This window comes from Anthonomus grandis, chromosome 11, assembly GCF_022605725.1.
Source record: "Anthonomus grandis grandis chromosome 11, icAntGran1.3, whole genome shotgun sequence".
Lineage (NCBI taxonomy): Eukaryota > Metazoa > Arthropoda > Insecta > Coleoptera > Curculionidae > Anthonomus > Anthonomus grandis.
The window spans coordinates 9,612,046-9,629,234 of NC_065556.1; positions in this window are offsets into that span (position 1 = coordinate 9,612,046).

The following is a 17,189-nucleotide window of genomic DNA, read 5'->3' on the forward strand; positions in this document are numbered from 1 at the left end:
CGCTCATACTTACACAACATTAAAGTGCCTGAAACATTTTTCTTTAGACCAACAGATTCTAGTGAAATAATGGAAGCTCTATCCTCAATGAAAAATAAGAACCCCTCTGGATGGGATGGGCTGTCACTAAAGGTTCTAACAGCGCTACCGCTACCAACCCTTGATTCTTTGGCTGAGGTGTTAAATGTTTCACTTTCAAGTGGGTCCTCTCCACATTTACTCAAGGATGCCTTGATTATACCATTATTTAAGGGTGGAAACTATGATGACCCATCAAATTTCAGACCCATAGCCCTGCTTCCCACGCTTGGCAAGCTTGTAGAAAGATTGGTAAAAACTAGGATGATGGAATTTCTGAAACGGCATAATGTTCTTAACCATCAGCAATTTGGATTCCGGACGAAACTGAGTACATCTGATGCTATTTTCAATTTTTTGGAGCGTCTGTACATGGGGTTGAACGCTGGGGAGAGTGCGGCGGCGGTGTTCTGTGACTTATCTAAGGCGTTTGACTGTGTAAGTTACAGAATACTGCTGCAGAAGCTAGAAACTAGAAACAGAGGAGAACTAGAAAAAAACTAGATTCAGAGGAGTTGCTCTCGACTGGTTTCGTTCTTACCTATCTGGAAGAACACAAAGGGTATTCTTTGACAATGATATGTCATCCCGTCTGGATATGGACGCTGGTGTATCCCAGGGTTCCAATCCCAGTTGGACCAATATTTTTCCTGCTATATGTCAATGATATCTCTCAAATTCCAATTAGGGGCAAATTTACTATCTTTGCGGATGATACAACATTACTTTGGCATGACACTGACACCAAGAGATTAAAGAATATCGTTGATGAAGATTTAATTCTTGTAAAGTCATGGTGTGAATCTAATAGATTAACTTTTAATATTTCTAAAACTAATATTTTAACTTTTAAATGTAACCTTGGAACTGTCACTTTGCAAAATGAAACAATAAGTCCTTCTGAAACATGCAAATTTTTGGGCCTGACGATTGATAAGCAATTAAAATTTGAAAATCATATCTCCTCTTTATTAGGGAAGTTATCATCCATTTGTTATGCTATTAGAGTAATAACACATTCTCTGGGACCTGATGTGGCCAAAATTGCCTACCATGCTCCTATTGAGTCTTATCTGAGATACGGTATTGTGTTTTGGGGTGTGTGCTCTCAGTATTTGTTCAGCTCTCTATTTATTTTGCAAAAAAGAGCCATACGCTACATGTGTGCAGCTCCCTTTCGTAGCCCCTGTAGGCCAGTATTTTTAAAATACTCTGTCCTGACATTTCCATGCCTTTTTATTTTAGAGACTGTTTGTCTTATCCATAAAAAATATCGCCATCAGCTTGGCCCGCCCTCCTCGGGTTACAATCTCCGAACAACCTTCTCTTTACCTCTGCCTATCCCAAAAAGTGAGCAGATTAAGTCCTCTTTTGTGTACGGCGGCAGAAGGCTTTTTAACCACCTACCCCTTTATATAAGGCTAATAAATTGTGAAAAACGTTTTAGGAAAAATATAAAGAAACTCTTGCTTGCTAAAGCATTTTATTCTGTAGACGAGTTTTTAAATACAATTTTTTGACAGTGAAGAGTTTTGCGCGGCGTAATGTGAATTCTTACTACCCTTTCTTTGGGTGTGTTCTATATTCTATGTATGTAAGAATTGTTAAAATTTTTATATTTTTGTAAAAGATTATGTTGTCAACTATCTTTAAGATTTTATATAATGCTTTGTTAACAACAGATGATGTTACGTAACAATAAAGCTATTTTTGACTTTGACTTTGACTTTGACTACTTCTGACATCCTTGCTCAGATTCACAAGTCAGTAAAGTCGGGATGATGAATAATAATCAAGAAATCTTACTGGGTACAGTAATAGTAAAAATAAAAGACATTTTCCAAAATTGGCAATCTTTCAGAGCTATTCTAGACACTGGTGCTCAAAATACTTTTATTTTTAAAGCATGCGTTAAGAAACTTGGTTTACATACGTTTAATATTGCTATGACTCTCGAGGGGCTAGATAAAATGTGTACTTCTGCGAAATCAGGAGTCTCCCTTACTATTGGATCTCATTGTAATTCTACTGAAACTTTCGATGTAAATGCTATTACCATGGATAAAATCTGCGATCAAATCCCTACTACCACTATTTCTTTGACTAAATGTCCTCAAATAGAAAATCTTACTCTTTCTGATCCAGATTTTAATAAGCCCGGACCAATTCATTTACTCTTAGGTAACGACGTTATTTCTTATATTTTGCTATGGTAAAATTTGCATGGGTTTCGATAATCCTGTTTGTTTAAATACGTTGTTTGGTTGGACAATTGTTGGGAAAACTTTTAATAATTCTCCAATTTTGCAGAAGCAAAAAACATTTTTTACAAAAACATCTGGTTCTAATCTTGATTTAACTTTGGAAAAATTCTGGGAAATTGAAAAGGTTCCAGAAGTTGTCTGTATTAGCCCGGAGGAAGAATATTGCCATAAATATTTTGAAGAAACAACTACACTTTCGCCTCAAGGTCGTTATGTAGTTTCGTTGCCATTTCTAGTTATTTCACCTGATTTTGGAGACACACGAACGATGGCTTTAAAGCATTTTTATGCGCTCGAACGTCGTTTGCTACAAAATAAACATTTCTACAGTGCATACTCGGAAATAATGCGTGATTATTTAGATTGTGAACATATGAACGCCGTTTCCCAGCCTGCTTTTACTGAAATTAATAATTTCTTCTACATTCCACATCATGCTATATTTAAGGAATCTTCTACTACGCCTGTAAGAATTGTTTACGATGCTAGTGCATGCGCACCTAACAAGATTTCTTTAAATAAATCGCTCTATACGGGGTGTAAATTGCAAAAGAATTTGATAGAGATACTATTGAATTTTCGTTTTAGTAAAAACGTCTTTACTTGCGACGTTAAAGCAATGTATAGGATGATACAAGTAAATCCTTTGGACCGAAAATTCAAAAGAATTTTATGGCGTTTTTCACCGGAACAACCAATCTCGGATTATGAGATTAATGTTGTTGTTTTTGGGGTAACTTGCTCACCCTTTCTTGCAATACGTACCTTGCTAAAATTAGCTAATGATCATTCTGATTTGCCAATAGCTAGTGATATAATTATTCACTCATCTTATATTGATGATATACATGGGTCCCATGACTCTTTGGACACTTTGCTACTTATGAAAGATCAACTTATTACTCTTTTGATGCGAGCAGGTTGTTTAGTTCGAAAATAGGCTACCAATAACCCTAAAGTATTAGAAGGCATACCAGAAGATCACATTCAGACAGAATCGCTTTCTTTTGACCCTGAAAACCGTAATTTTTTAAAAATCTTTGGCTTAAAATGGGGCCCGGTTTCAGATGCATTTCTTTATCACTTTGATTGCTCTATAATAGAGCCTATTACTAAAAGGAAATTACTTTCTGATTTGTGTAAGATTTTTGACCCAATGGGTTATTTAACCCCCCATACTATATTTGCAAAACTATTAATTCAACATTTGTGGCAGGTTAAACTTGCCTGGGATCAAGAAATACCCAAAGAAGTTACCCTCAAATGGATAAAATATAAATCTGAATAAAAATTGCTACATAATTTTCAAATTTTACGTCACATTGATATACGAGACTCTCGTTCAATCCAATTGATAGGATTTTGTGATGCTTCTGAGAAGGCCTATTGTGCCGTACTTACGTTCGTACATTAGAGTTATTGTCTATGGTACTTCTTACAAAACTAATTCAATTTACTACTCATAGTCTCTCTCAAAGGTATTCTTTTGATCAAATATTTTGCTTTTCTGACAGTACCGTCGCATTACATTGGATCAAAGGTTCTGCTCATTCTTGGAAACAGTTTGTAGCTAATCGTGTTTCATATATACAAAAAAGAATTTCCCCCGATTGTTGGTACCACATCCCTGGCATAAATAATCCTAGTGATTGCGGCACTCGAGGAATGTTCCCATTCGATCTTCTAAATTGCAATTTGGACCTGAATTTTTAAAATACTCGTTCGAAACATTGAATCTTTTAAATGCATCCCTTCCAGAATGTGACATAGTTTTTTCAGAAGCGAAAAGTAAAACTTTTTTGACGGTAGAGACAATCTGTATATTCCAATCGTTACTGGAAAAATTTAACTCTTTATCTAAAATACAAAGAATTGTTGCTTATGTTGTTCGAATATGTCACCGATTTTAAGAAAAGGAAATTATGCCATTTGAATATATCACTATTCCTGAATTACAAAATGCTCTACTTTGCCTTACTAAATGTATCCAACTGGAACATTTTGCTGCCGAAATAGCTAAACTGAAAAGTGAAGTTGCATTACCAAAATCTTTAAGAAAATTAAAACCTTTCTTAGATAGTTAGGGATTTCTTAGAGTGGGAGGTCGTATTTGTCATGTTGAGCTAGCATTTGGTGTAAAATTTCCCCTGTTGATACCAAGAAAAAGTAAATTCACCGATTTATTTATTAAGCCTATACATGTGTCAAATTTACATTGTGGTATACATACTACTCATTACTTGCTTTTACAAAATTTTTGGATTCTTAATGCTCGTAAAGCCATTCATAGCGTACTTTCAAAATGCCTTACTTGCTGGAAAACCAAACCTATTCCTTATCAACCCCCTATGGGCGACTTGCCAAAATACCGCGTGAGCCAACATCGTGTGTTTTCGCATATTGTTATAGATTTTTGTGCTCCGTTTTCTGTAACCATGGGTAAACTTCGTGGTGCAAAGACCACCAAAGCATACATAGCCTTGTTTATATGTTGTGCGGTTAAAGCTGTGCATATTGAACTAGTATTTGAATTGAGTACAGAAGCATTTTTGTCGGCTCTCAGACGATTTATCGCGCGGCGACGAAAAGTCACTGATATTTACTCGGATAACGGTACAAACTTTGTGGGTGGTTCTAATTATTTGAAAGATATTTTTAAAGATTGTGCTGCGAAGGAAGGTATTGTTTGGCATTTTTTACCTAGTGCAAGTCCTCATTTTGGAGGCATATACGAATCCAATATCAAATCCGTTAAATTACATTTAACTCGAATCGTCGGTAACCAAATTCTTACCTACGAAGAATTAAATACTTTTGTGGTCCAAATAGAAGGTGTGCTTAATTCACGCCCTCTATGTCCTGTTACTACAGATCCTAATGATCTATCTGTACTCACCCCCGGGCATTTCCTGAATATGCAGCCTCCGACTAGTTTACCTGATCCCGACTACACATAGGTTCCTGCTAATAGATTATCGCGTTGGAATCTTCTATTGCAATTACATTCCCATTTTTGGAAACGATGGAGCCGCGAATATCTCCATACATTGCAACAATGGTCTAAATGGACTCATCCGCTGTCGGGTCCAGTTGATTGTGGTACTTTGGTGCTTATACGAGATGAAAATCGCCGACCATTAGATTGGTTAATGGGACGCATAGAAAAGGTTATTTATGGCAAGGATCAGGTTCCAAGGGTGGCTATAGTTAAAACTCCTACGGGTTTGCTTAAATGCTCTCTCGTCAAATTATGCCCTTTACCAATATCTTCTTAAAATACCTTTAACTGGGTATTTTCAGGGTTGGGGAAAATGTTTCGTTCTCTCTTCTTTTAGTACTTTTTGATAATTTTACTTATTTTTAATTAACATAAGTTTTCTTTAAACTTTAAGATATTTAATAATTAGTTCGGTAATACTTTGTTTATTTTGGTTTATTTACACTGATTTTGCATATAAGAGTTCACCCAGTATAACACACGCATTTCTTAGTAAATTGTTATATAGGAGCGTCTGCGACTATATTATGCACGCCACCTCGGGTCCGAAAAATCGTGTTTTTTTGGAAATAAAAATTCATATCTTTGGCTGTATGGTTAGCGAAACGATGAAATTTGGCATAGGGTCTCTCAATACATAGAGAATGATGGATCCGTAAACGATTTTTTTTTCCGGTACCGTTTAAATACCGTTTTTTTTTAAATTGTTAATATTTAAACTCGACCTATCTTACATTTCCTTACTCTCTTACTCCAATGTTCCTTCCATAAAGCCTTGCTCTTTTATCCTACTTTACCTTATGGACCCCTCGGGGCGACAGGAGTAAGCTATTTGACCGAGGTCATACGCCAAAAACTTAAAATACGGATCAGGTGTGCGATACCGGAGAGCAGTAGTACTACGGCAATTATTGAATCGGTACCTAAATCTCATGCGAGATAATACCGAAGTGCATCACGTCTTTGTCGATTTAATGAAAGCTGATTGGGGTGTTCCTCATATCAACATCCTTTACTTCATTTATTACTAGGGTAAGTCGAGTCATTCTTTTTCCTTTTACGTTAAATTGTGTCTCTTATTATTTTGTTTCTATTTTATTTCGCTCATTACATAATCACTAAGGTGTGCGTCGAAAACAGAAAGATCACCTTATTTCAGTGTGACTGGAGCAGCGTCCCTATTTCTTTACAGTCTGGCCTTGATAACTTGATAAATAATTAAGATCGAAATAACTTTGATTTAAGTAATTAAAGATATATTATAAACAGGCCCGAAACAGAAGGGCTGTACTTCATTTAACATGTCTGACAAAGAGGCTTTAATAAAAAAAGTCGTTCACTTATTGCAAAATTATCATTATTTGAAAAATGTATTACAACATCGAGTGAGGTCATTGGTGACACTGAGAGGGCGAAAAAGTTGGAGTTAGAGCAACGTATAATAAATGCGGTATCTAATAAATTCGAAACATTTGATCAAATTCAGAGCGATATTGAGTGTATCATCGAAGAAGCTCAACTCTTAGAACAAATCATTGAGCGAGAAACATTTGAAAATAATGTAATTTAATTTTAGCTACGGCAAAATCTCTCCTTGAATGTCAGAAGAGTGAGGATAGTATTACTCCCACTACTTCTCGCATTGAAGAAGTAAAACTTCCCGAAATAAACTAAACAACCCAAATTTGATGGTTTACATGAAAAATGTATGGAGTTTCGTGATATATTCGGTTCTCTTATTAATATCAATACACAATTAAATAATATACAAAAATTTCACTACTTGTGTGCTTTTTTAATCGGTACAGCACCTCAGTCATTCAGTCTATAGAATTTACTTCCAATAATTATTTAACAGCATGGGAAACAATATGCGATCGTTTCAATAATACTCAATTATGAGTTCAAAATCATATATACGACATTTATACGGAAATCTATTTTAAACATTTAAGCATTCTTTTTCAATTAGGGGAGCCCACCGATAATTGGGCCACCCTATTGATATACATTATAGTCGGCAAATTAGACAAACAAACGACCCAAGAATGGGAAAAACAGCGTTTTAATACGAATACAGTCAAATTAAATGATTTTAAAGAATTCTTAACAAAACGTGCCAATCTCCTAGAAACCATAAAACTTAATAGTCCGGAAAACAATAAGGTATAGTCCGGTAAACGATAATCGAAAATTTAGGTACAATCAAACACGTAATTTTGTGCTTAATTCGGCAGGCGATAATGGAAATGCTAGTAATTCATATAAAAAACCGACTTATCTTTGCGGATTCAAACATAATTTAGTTTTACATGATCCTTAGCATAATACAAAATCGGCAGTCACTATTAGACAACAACATGCAGGTGACCAAGAATACGTGAATGTAGTCAATAGCACCACAGCCGAAGCCGTTGGCTCACCAGAGATAACGCGATGCTCGCTGGCAACGGCCAATCAAACCATTCTCTCAACTGCACAAGTAAAAACTTTGCGTTCAAGAGATTCAAATTTTGTAACTGCTCGGGCATTATTGGATTGCGGGTCGCAGTCCAGTTTTATTATGTTCAATTTATGTAACAAATTACAATTAAATAAGACGAAACACAAACTTGCTATATCAGGCGCTACCGATTTAAGCTATTCAGATTATAAATGCAAACTTTTTATAAGCTCGGCATATGACAATTATTCCTTTAAATTGTCGTGTTTTATTTTAGAGAAAATTACGTCTGGCATACTCGATTCAATCGATATTGATCATTTCAACATACCATGCGATATAAAACTAACCGATCCTGATTCTTCTCATACCAGGACCAATCGACATTCTCATAGGAGCTGATGCCTTTTGGAATTTAATAAGAGTAGGACAAATGAATATAGGTTTACGTTTAGCTTTGCTTCAAAATACAAAATTAGGATTCGCTGGGTCTATGTCCATACCATCTGAGAAAAATTTCAATAAATCGCAATGCAATTTATTACCAAATAAACTTGTTGAAAATCAGCTGAGTAGATTTTGGGAAATAAAAGAAATAGGTGATGGTTTTCCAGGGTCATTTGAAGAACAAGCATGCGAGGATCATTTTATCAAAAATCGTTCTGTTGCAAGTAATGGAAGATTTACAGTATCACTACCATTTAGGGAATCTATCGATAGATTAATAGATTAACGTGATATTGGTATGAAACGTTTTTTAGCCTCTTGAACGTTGTTTTATGCGAATGAAAAGCTACACGAATCATATACGGAATTCAAAGTAACGGGTTGTTTTTAACGCGTCTTCTCCCACCTCTACCGGGATATCTCTGAATGACCTGCAGATGACTGGTCCCATAATTCAACGAGATAGTCCATTATATTCAAATTTCAAATGCGTTCAATAGTCCTATCTTGACAAGTCTTGATAAAACTATACCAACGAAAGCTTACAAAAAATACTGTGGCGCACAAATCCAAACGAAAATGTTAAGACTTACGAACTAAACACAGTAACATACGGGACCACCCCTGCATCATTTTTAGCAATTCGATGCCTACATCAGCTAGCAAGTGAATGCGAGAATTCACACCCTTTAATAGCAGATATGAGAAACGATATGTATGTGGACGATCTTTTAACGTCTGTTGATTCTGAAGAAGATACTAAATACGTTTATGGAGTTATTCCTAAAGTCTACTCAATAACAACTCTAGTTCTAATGTTGTTGAGTTTTCAACCAATAAAGACGGCGTATCAAAAACATTAGGAGTCTTCTGGGAAACTGATCGTGACTTATTAGCATTTAAAATTAAAAAAATAGAAGTAAATAATTTCGGCATTAATATAACAAAGAGTAAGATTTTATCTAAGATCTCTACTATTTTTGACCGTTTGGGTTTGTTAGGTCCTTGCATAATCATAGCAAAGGTACTACTTCAAAAACTCTGGTCTAAAAATTTATCATGGATGATATAGTGCTCACACACATTCTTGATATCTGGTTAGAATTTTTGAATGACTTATCCAGTTTAAACGATCTCTCAATAACACGAAAGGTTATATGTGACCATGCCATACATTTTGAGTTACACAGATAAGCAGATGCATCAGAATCTAGTTATGGAGCTTGTGCATATTTAGTACCTATAAATTCATAAAATAAACGAACTTCAAATTTATTATGGGCCAAGTCTAAGGTTGGACCAATTAAATCTCTCACGATTCCCAATCTGGAGTTATGTGCAGCTTTAGTGGCATCAAAGCTCTTAAGTAAACGTCTTGACTCACTAGAATTAAATTTGAATAATGTTTTTTGTTGGTCAGGTTCAAGCATTATATTAGGATGGTTAATCACCGTGCCTAATTTATCAAAACCGTTTGTGGCAAATCGAGTAGCCATCATTCAAACAATAACAAAGAAATTTAATTGGCGTCATGTGCCCACTGTAGATTTAACCCTGCAGATATTATTTCACGGATTCTTATGCCGAGTCAGTTGGTACAATCCTGAAAGTGGTTTCATGGTTCTCTATGGCTCTGCCACGATCCCCTATGTTGGCCTCAGATTTGCAACATTAAATCTGATTTGCCAGAAAAACGAAAAGTACACCTTTTAGTACAACCTTCCGATACCGATTTTATTTTTGAAAGGTTCTCTAAAATAAGCAAATTAAAACGTGTTTTTGCATATATATTTAGATTCATAAAAAATTGTAGGAATGTCCCAGGAAATCGAAATTTACCATACTATTCAGTTGATGAAATTGATAGCTCGTTTAATATATTAATTAAACTTTCTCAAAGGAAATCATTTTATGTAGACTATTATTCTCTGAAAAATGGTGGTTCTCTTTCATCTAAAAGTAAAATTTTATGCCTTACCATTTTTAGATAAAAATAAGATTTTACATATTGGTGGTAGACTAATAAATTAACCAAACTAATTTTCTAATTTGAGCATATAAAGTTATATCATGCGGGGCCACAACTTTTTTTATCGACTATTTGTGATAGATATCGGCCAGTTTCTGGTAGAAATTTAAGCCATAAAACTGTAAAAAGTTGCGTTCGATGCGCAAGATATAATGGCCGAATAGTGCATCCAGTCATGGGTGATTTACCCATGAATCGCGTTAAACCTTTATTACCGTTTTCGGTTGTAGGAGTCGATTAGGCGGGTCCATTTATAATGAAAGATAAACCTAGAAGAGATTGTAAATCAATTAAATGTCGGGCGGCTTTATTCATTTGTTTCTCAACTTGTGCCATTCACATTGAACTCGTCCTCTCCTAAACTGATGCTTTTCTCCAAGCCTGTAAACGTTTTGTCAGCCGACAAGGAAAACCTGAAGTTTATTCAGATCATGGTACCAATTTTATTAAAGCTAATAAAGACTTGCTGGAACTAAGTTATTTTTTTTTAATAATAATTCCGTTATTTGTGATTCAGCCACTAATATCGAAATTCGCTGGCATTTCATACCTGCTAATTCATCTTACTTTAGCGGTATTTGAGAGGCAGGTGTAAAAAGTCTAAAGTTTAATTTAAAACGTATATTGGCTAATTCTGTATTATTTTTCTCTAATTTTCAAACAATATTAATACGTATAGAAGCAATACTAAATTCCCGTCCGTTATCCCCTCTCTCATCCAGTCCAAATGATTTATCCCTTTTAACTTACGCTCATTTCTTGATTGGAAGATCATTGATGCTCACAATTGATATTACACTCCCTGAAGTTAAAGAAAACCGACTGTCCAACCATCAGCTGCTGCAGAAGTTATGCGAGCATTTTTGGCAACGATGAAGCAAAGAATAACTCAATGAATTGCAGCAAAGGAGTTGTTGGAAGACATCCAAAGGAAAATTAGAAATCCATCAAATGGTCTTAGTCAAAGACAATAACCTGCCTCGGTAGCAATGTGGCGTTTAGGCCGCATAATCAAACTCGTTGCTGGGCAAGATGGTGTATCCCGAGTGGCCTCAGTAAGGACAAAGGATGGAATCATCACCAGAGCTGTTGTGAAGCTCTGCCCTTTACCTGTTGTCAGTTAGGTAGAACTTCCAAGGCCGGGGGCATGTTCCGACCTGTTAACGGAGCGCCGCCACTATCTTTATCCCTTCTCTTCGGAGCGAACCGACGATGATCCGAGGCGTAGGGTCGAGCTCTCGCGAGTTATATGCCTAAGAAGAGCCGACTCTTCAGTGTAAACCTACCCACTTGCGGGGTTGGCTACATCAGTACTTTTTGCCTTATATAAACCTTAGATTTTAAGTCGCTTTATATCATTGTTTCTGTTGCTGCACGTTATACTGTCAATTTGTATTTTAAGAAATAAAATTGTTTTTTAAAAAGTCTCCGTGTCGTTTAACGTTCGTATTTGGCGCAGTCGGTAGAATTGTGCCCTAGTCGTCAGAAAATTTTCGTACCGTACGGAAATCGTGCCGAAAAACAAAGACTTCTGCGAACAAAGAACCAGCGATACCTGACACCTCTGTAGGCAGATTCAAGAGATCACGGGAAGAAGAAGTCACGCAGTGCCTTTTCCTCTCACCTCTATAAACTCTCTGTTTAAGGAATTTATAGAGATATTTAGGAATTTTCGCGACTTAAACGCATATAGATTTTATTTCCAGCACATTGAATGCATTTTTAGTTGATAGTTTCAGCGAATTGATCGTATTTAATTTTAATCTCAAGCGCATGGATCGCATTTAGTTTTAGAACATTTTATCATTTTTATGAACGATATAGAAGAACTAAGTACTTCACTCAGTGATTTATCTTTAATAGAAAAACTTATAGAAATGACTTCACCATCCACTACCCCCAAAGTAAATTGGGATGTTTTCAGATCTAAATTAAGCAATATTAAGCCTTACGATGGTGATTGCAATAAGCTTAATAAATTTATTAGTAGGTGCGAAAGCTTTATTGATAGTTATAGGAACCTCAACGACGAGGAATTAAATAAACATATATTCGAATGTATCCAAGAAAAATTAATTAATAAAGCTGAAAGTTTAGTCGGTAACCGCGCCGAAATAACTGATTGGTTTACTTTACGTGATGCTTTAATACAATGCTTTTCAATACCGTAGAGATCTGGATTGTCTAACTCAAGAGTTAGTTAGAAACAGACCTTACAAGAACATTTGTTAAGTTTTGGTAATAGGCTTCAATTTTTAAGAAGCGATATTGCTCAAAAAATAGGTAATGATTCTAGCTATAGTACTAATAAAAAACTATGCCACATTAAACATTACGGAAAAACTGCCCTAAACACTTTTATTGCAGGCTGTACAGGCATTCAAAAAAATAATAAGGATCTAACAAGGACCGCCAGTCTTGAAGACGCAATGGCTTATATTAAAGAGTTCGAAAATTTCGAAAGGCTTTATGGCAGTTTCGAAAGAAATCCCCCGAGTAACCCTCAGTCATATAACAGACAAAATTACAATAACTCCTTAAGGTCACAACCAAATCAACAACAGTACTATCAAACACCACAATTCCCTAATCAACATAACTCTTTCCCACCACAAATGCAAACTTCCCAATTTCCAACTGACCCTGTTAACATGCCACTCCCAAGGCAGTTACCACCCCAAAAATATTTCACAAACAGTCAAGTATTTGGAAAACCAAAGAATGTCTTCAAACCTGGTCAAATAAATCCGCGGGATTTACCAAAACCAGAACCAATGTCCACCACTTCTAGAAATCCTTCTATGAGAAGTTTCAGACCACCCCCACAGTATGGAAATCTCAACTATTACCAAACAAATCCAAATGTAAAACCCAACTTCACATTCCAGGAATTAAATCACCAGGAATATCCTGATGAATCCTCTCGAGAATATTCCGATAATTATGAAGGCGCATATTGCACCAATTATGCTGATAATTGGGAAACAAATTATGCTCAAGACTATTTTGATGAAATTGATCAAAATGTCGAATTAAAAAAGCAAGAGAAAAATTCCCAACATTCAAATGAAATCTATAATACTGACTCTCTAAATTTTCAAGACCTATCCATAACAGACCAAATAACATAGTAGAAATAAATATTTCTTCTTATAACTCGCTACCCTATCTTGTAGTTAGTTTCCCCAAAACAAAATTGTTAATCAACACTGGTAGTAGTAGATCAATACTAAAACCGTATATTGCAGAAAAATATTTCCCGAATTGTATATATAACTCTAAAAACATAATAAAGATAGCTGTAGGTAGCAAAAATACTCAGTATCAAGCTACAATCCCTTTACTGTCAGAATATGGAATCAACCATAAAATAAATTTTATACTTTTTGATTTCCATGATTATTTTGACGGAGTAATCAGGCTCACAGATTTACTGAAAAAAAACCTAAACATTGACTTTAATAACCAAATACTTTGTAACAGCGAAACAACAATACCATTTAAGTTTCGACGACCCGAGGACGTTAACATCACCTTATCTTTGCACCCTCACGAACGCACATTAAAAAGTCTACCTGTTTCTGTATACGAAGGCGAAATATTAGTACCTTCGATGTACTTTGATCAGCTCTTTATCCCACAGACACTTAGCTGTGCAAAAAATGGTAATGCAACCCTTGAAATAATAAACAATACCGATAAGATTATTAATGCAACTTTAAACAGACCAATTAATGTCGAATCTTTTGAATCAGACACTTCTGAATTTTTCTCATACGATTGTATTAAACAAATTTCAAAAAATAAATATTTTCAAAATTCACCATGCAATAACGATATAAAAAATCTTATTCGTTCAAAGCATATGAACTCTGAAGAATCGCTTGCTATAATTAATTTATGCATCGACTTCAAAGATATATTCTATAAGCCAGGAGACGAACTTTCCTTTACGTCCAAAGTAAAGCATGAAATAAAAACTAGCGATGAGGTCCCTGTACAAACCAAATCATACAGATACCTCTATGTCCACAAGGATGAAATAAAATCCCAAATAAATGATATGCTCGAAAAAGGAATAATTCGACCTTCTACTAGTCCATGGAGTTCCCCTATATGGATTGTGCCTAGGAAATTAGACGCATCCAAATAACAAAAATTGCGTGTTGTCATTGACTACCGTAAAATCAATGAAAAGACAACAGACGACCATTATCCAATCCCTAATATCACTGACATACTTGACAAACTAGGACGTTCACAATACTTTTCCACCCTTGATTTAGCCAGCGGATTTCATCAGATTGAAATGGCACAGAATTCAATCCAAAAAACCGCTTTTTCTCTAGATAACGGGCACTATGAATATCTTAGGATGCCCTTTGGCCTCAAAAATGCCCCTAGTACTTTCCAACGTGTAATGGACGAAGTTCTAAAAGATCTTCAAAATAAAGTATGCATGGTATACATGGACGACATCATCATTTTTAGTACAAGCCTCCAAGAGCATCTTCAAAACCTCAAACTTGTGTTTTCTAAATTAAGAGAAGCCAAATTAAAAATCCAAATCGATAAATGTGAGTTCCTCAAAAAAGAAGTTGAATTCCTAGGTCATGTTGTGACACCTCAAGGAATTAAACCTAACCCCAGAAAGATTTCAGCAATCCAAAACTTTCCAATCCCTCGAACTCCAAGAGAAATTAAACAATTTCTGAGCCGACTTGGGTATTACCGCAAGTTTATTAAAAACTTTGCAAAAATTACAAAACCCCCTACCCAATGCTTGAGGAAAAACGAAAAAGTAATCCACAATAAAGAATTTATCGATTGTTTCAAACTTTGCAAATCCCTTTTAATTTCAGAGCCGGTATTAGCCTACCCTGACTTTACAAAACCATTCTAACTTTCAACAGATGCTTCGAATTACGCCATTGGTGCCATATTGTCTCAAAATGGACACCCAATTAGTTATGCTTCCCGCACTTTAAACCCAGCGGAAATAAATTATTCCACCATTGAGAAAGAGCTTTTAGCCATAGTCTTTGGTTGCAAATACTTTTGACCATATTTATTCGGTCATAAATCCACCATACTATGTGATCATAAACCCCTAGTGTGGGTTTACTCCCTTAAAGAACCAAATAGTCGATTAGTTCGATGGCGCCACAAACTCGAAGAGTTTGATTATTTAATTAAATATCAAAAAGGCAAACAAAACCAAGCTGCCGAAGCTCTTTCAAGGAATCCAGAAACTAAAAAACCCATAGATTTGAATGCCCTAGAGACCTCCTCTGTTGCAAACGAACATGGCGATATAGACGAAACAATAAACCGATTTTTACGAGCATGAAACGACCTACCTATACTTGACGACGATGAACTAGCATCCATCCTTGGCACTAGAAAATCGAGTAAAATAAAAATATTACAAGACATTCGAGTTTCACCAAAAGGAACTATCGAAGATTTGACCCAATCACGACAATTCTCCCCAAATCCCGAATTGGACAATTCAGACCTAGAGACTGTACTTACAACTCTTGAAAACCCAATTTTTAATTTTTCACTTACTGACAGAATACTCAACAGGTATAAAAACCAAATTCTCCTTACCGAAGGTGATATAGAATGACTCAAATGCCAAATCTCACAGGTATTTCAAAATACCAGGATTCTAGTAGTCATCCCTAGAAATAACCTAATTATTGAGCCAAAACGTTTATACGCATTCTATTTTCGAACGGAAACTCTAGTTCAAACCGTTACAAGAACCATACAAGAACTTTTTGTAAACTCCTCCTTTAAGTTTGTTTAAAGTACGATATTCCTAGAAGACATGGAAACTCAGGACGATCAGCAAGAAAAACTTAGACTCTATCACACTACTAAGACTTGCCATAGAGAAATTTCAGAAATGAAATGTGCTCTAACTGCTAAATTTTATTGGCCTAACCCATGGCCTAATACTCAGAACCGAGTATTTAATTAATATTACTCAAAGTAAATTGTTAAATCTTGAACCCACAGGCAGGACTAAAAGAGGCCTGCTCAATATAGTAGGGAAAATAAACAAACGGCTATTTGGCACCCTTGATGCCGACGATGAAAAATACTATACTGACGCGATAATAAGTTTGCAAAAAGATAAAGACAATTTAGTCAAGACGGTAAACTCGCAAATGTCATTGTCAAAGAAACTTATTGATAACTATAATTCCACAATATCTAGCCTTATAAATAACCAAATTAAGTTAGAAAAAGGGATCAACATGCTACAAATGTATATAGAAAATGAAATAAATAATACGTATCTTTATATTTCTTTCGAAGGTGTAATTTCTCAAATCAATTTAGATTGCCAAAACTTAATAAACTTTTTGGATAATCTAGAAAACGCTATCACCTTCGCAAAGCTTAATGCTGTACACAATTCGGTAATTTCGGTAAACGAGATCGGAGAAATTATGGAATGCTTGGAAACTATTTACGATCCTAGAGCTTTGCCAAATTTTAAGAACATTCTTTCGTACACGTTTTAAGCACAATGTAAGTTTTTCAAGTAATAAAATAATTTTCGCAATTCATGTCCCTATATTAAAACTTAAACAAGCCACTTTCCACCACCTACTTCCTATCATACAAAACAATTCCATCATTATTCCAAAATACCCCTACCTGGCACAAGAAGAAGTCGACATCTAATTTGAATGCCCGAAAATCGAGAAAACATTCTACTGCGTAGAGAACTTTTAACCTTAGGATAGTTGCACTATTGAGTTGTTGGAAAAACGTCCACCAACAAGTTGCACACCCCTGCAAACCCATCTTGCTCAACCCCTAACAAGTTCCTGCAAACTGCGGAATAAAACTTGATGGAAAAACATATTCCAACGACGTCAAACTAGTAAAAGGGAAACCTTTGGTACTACC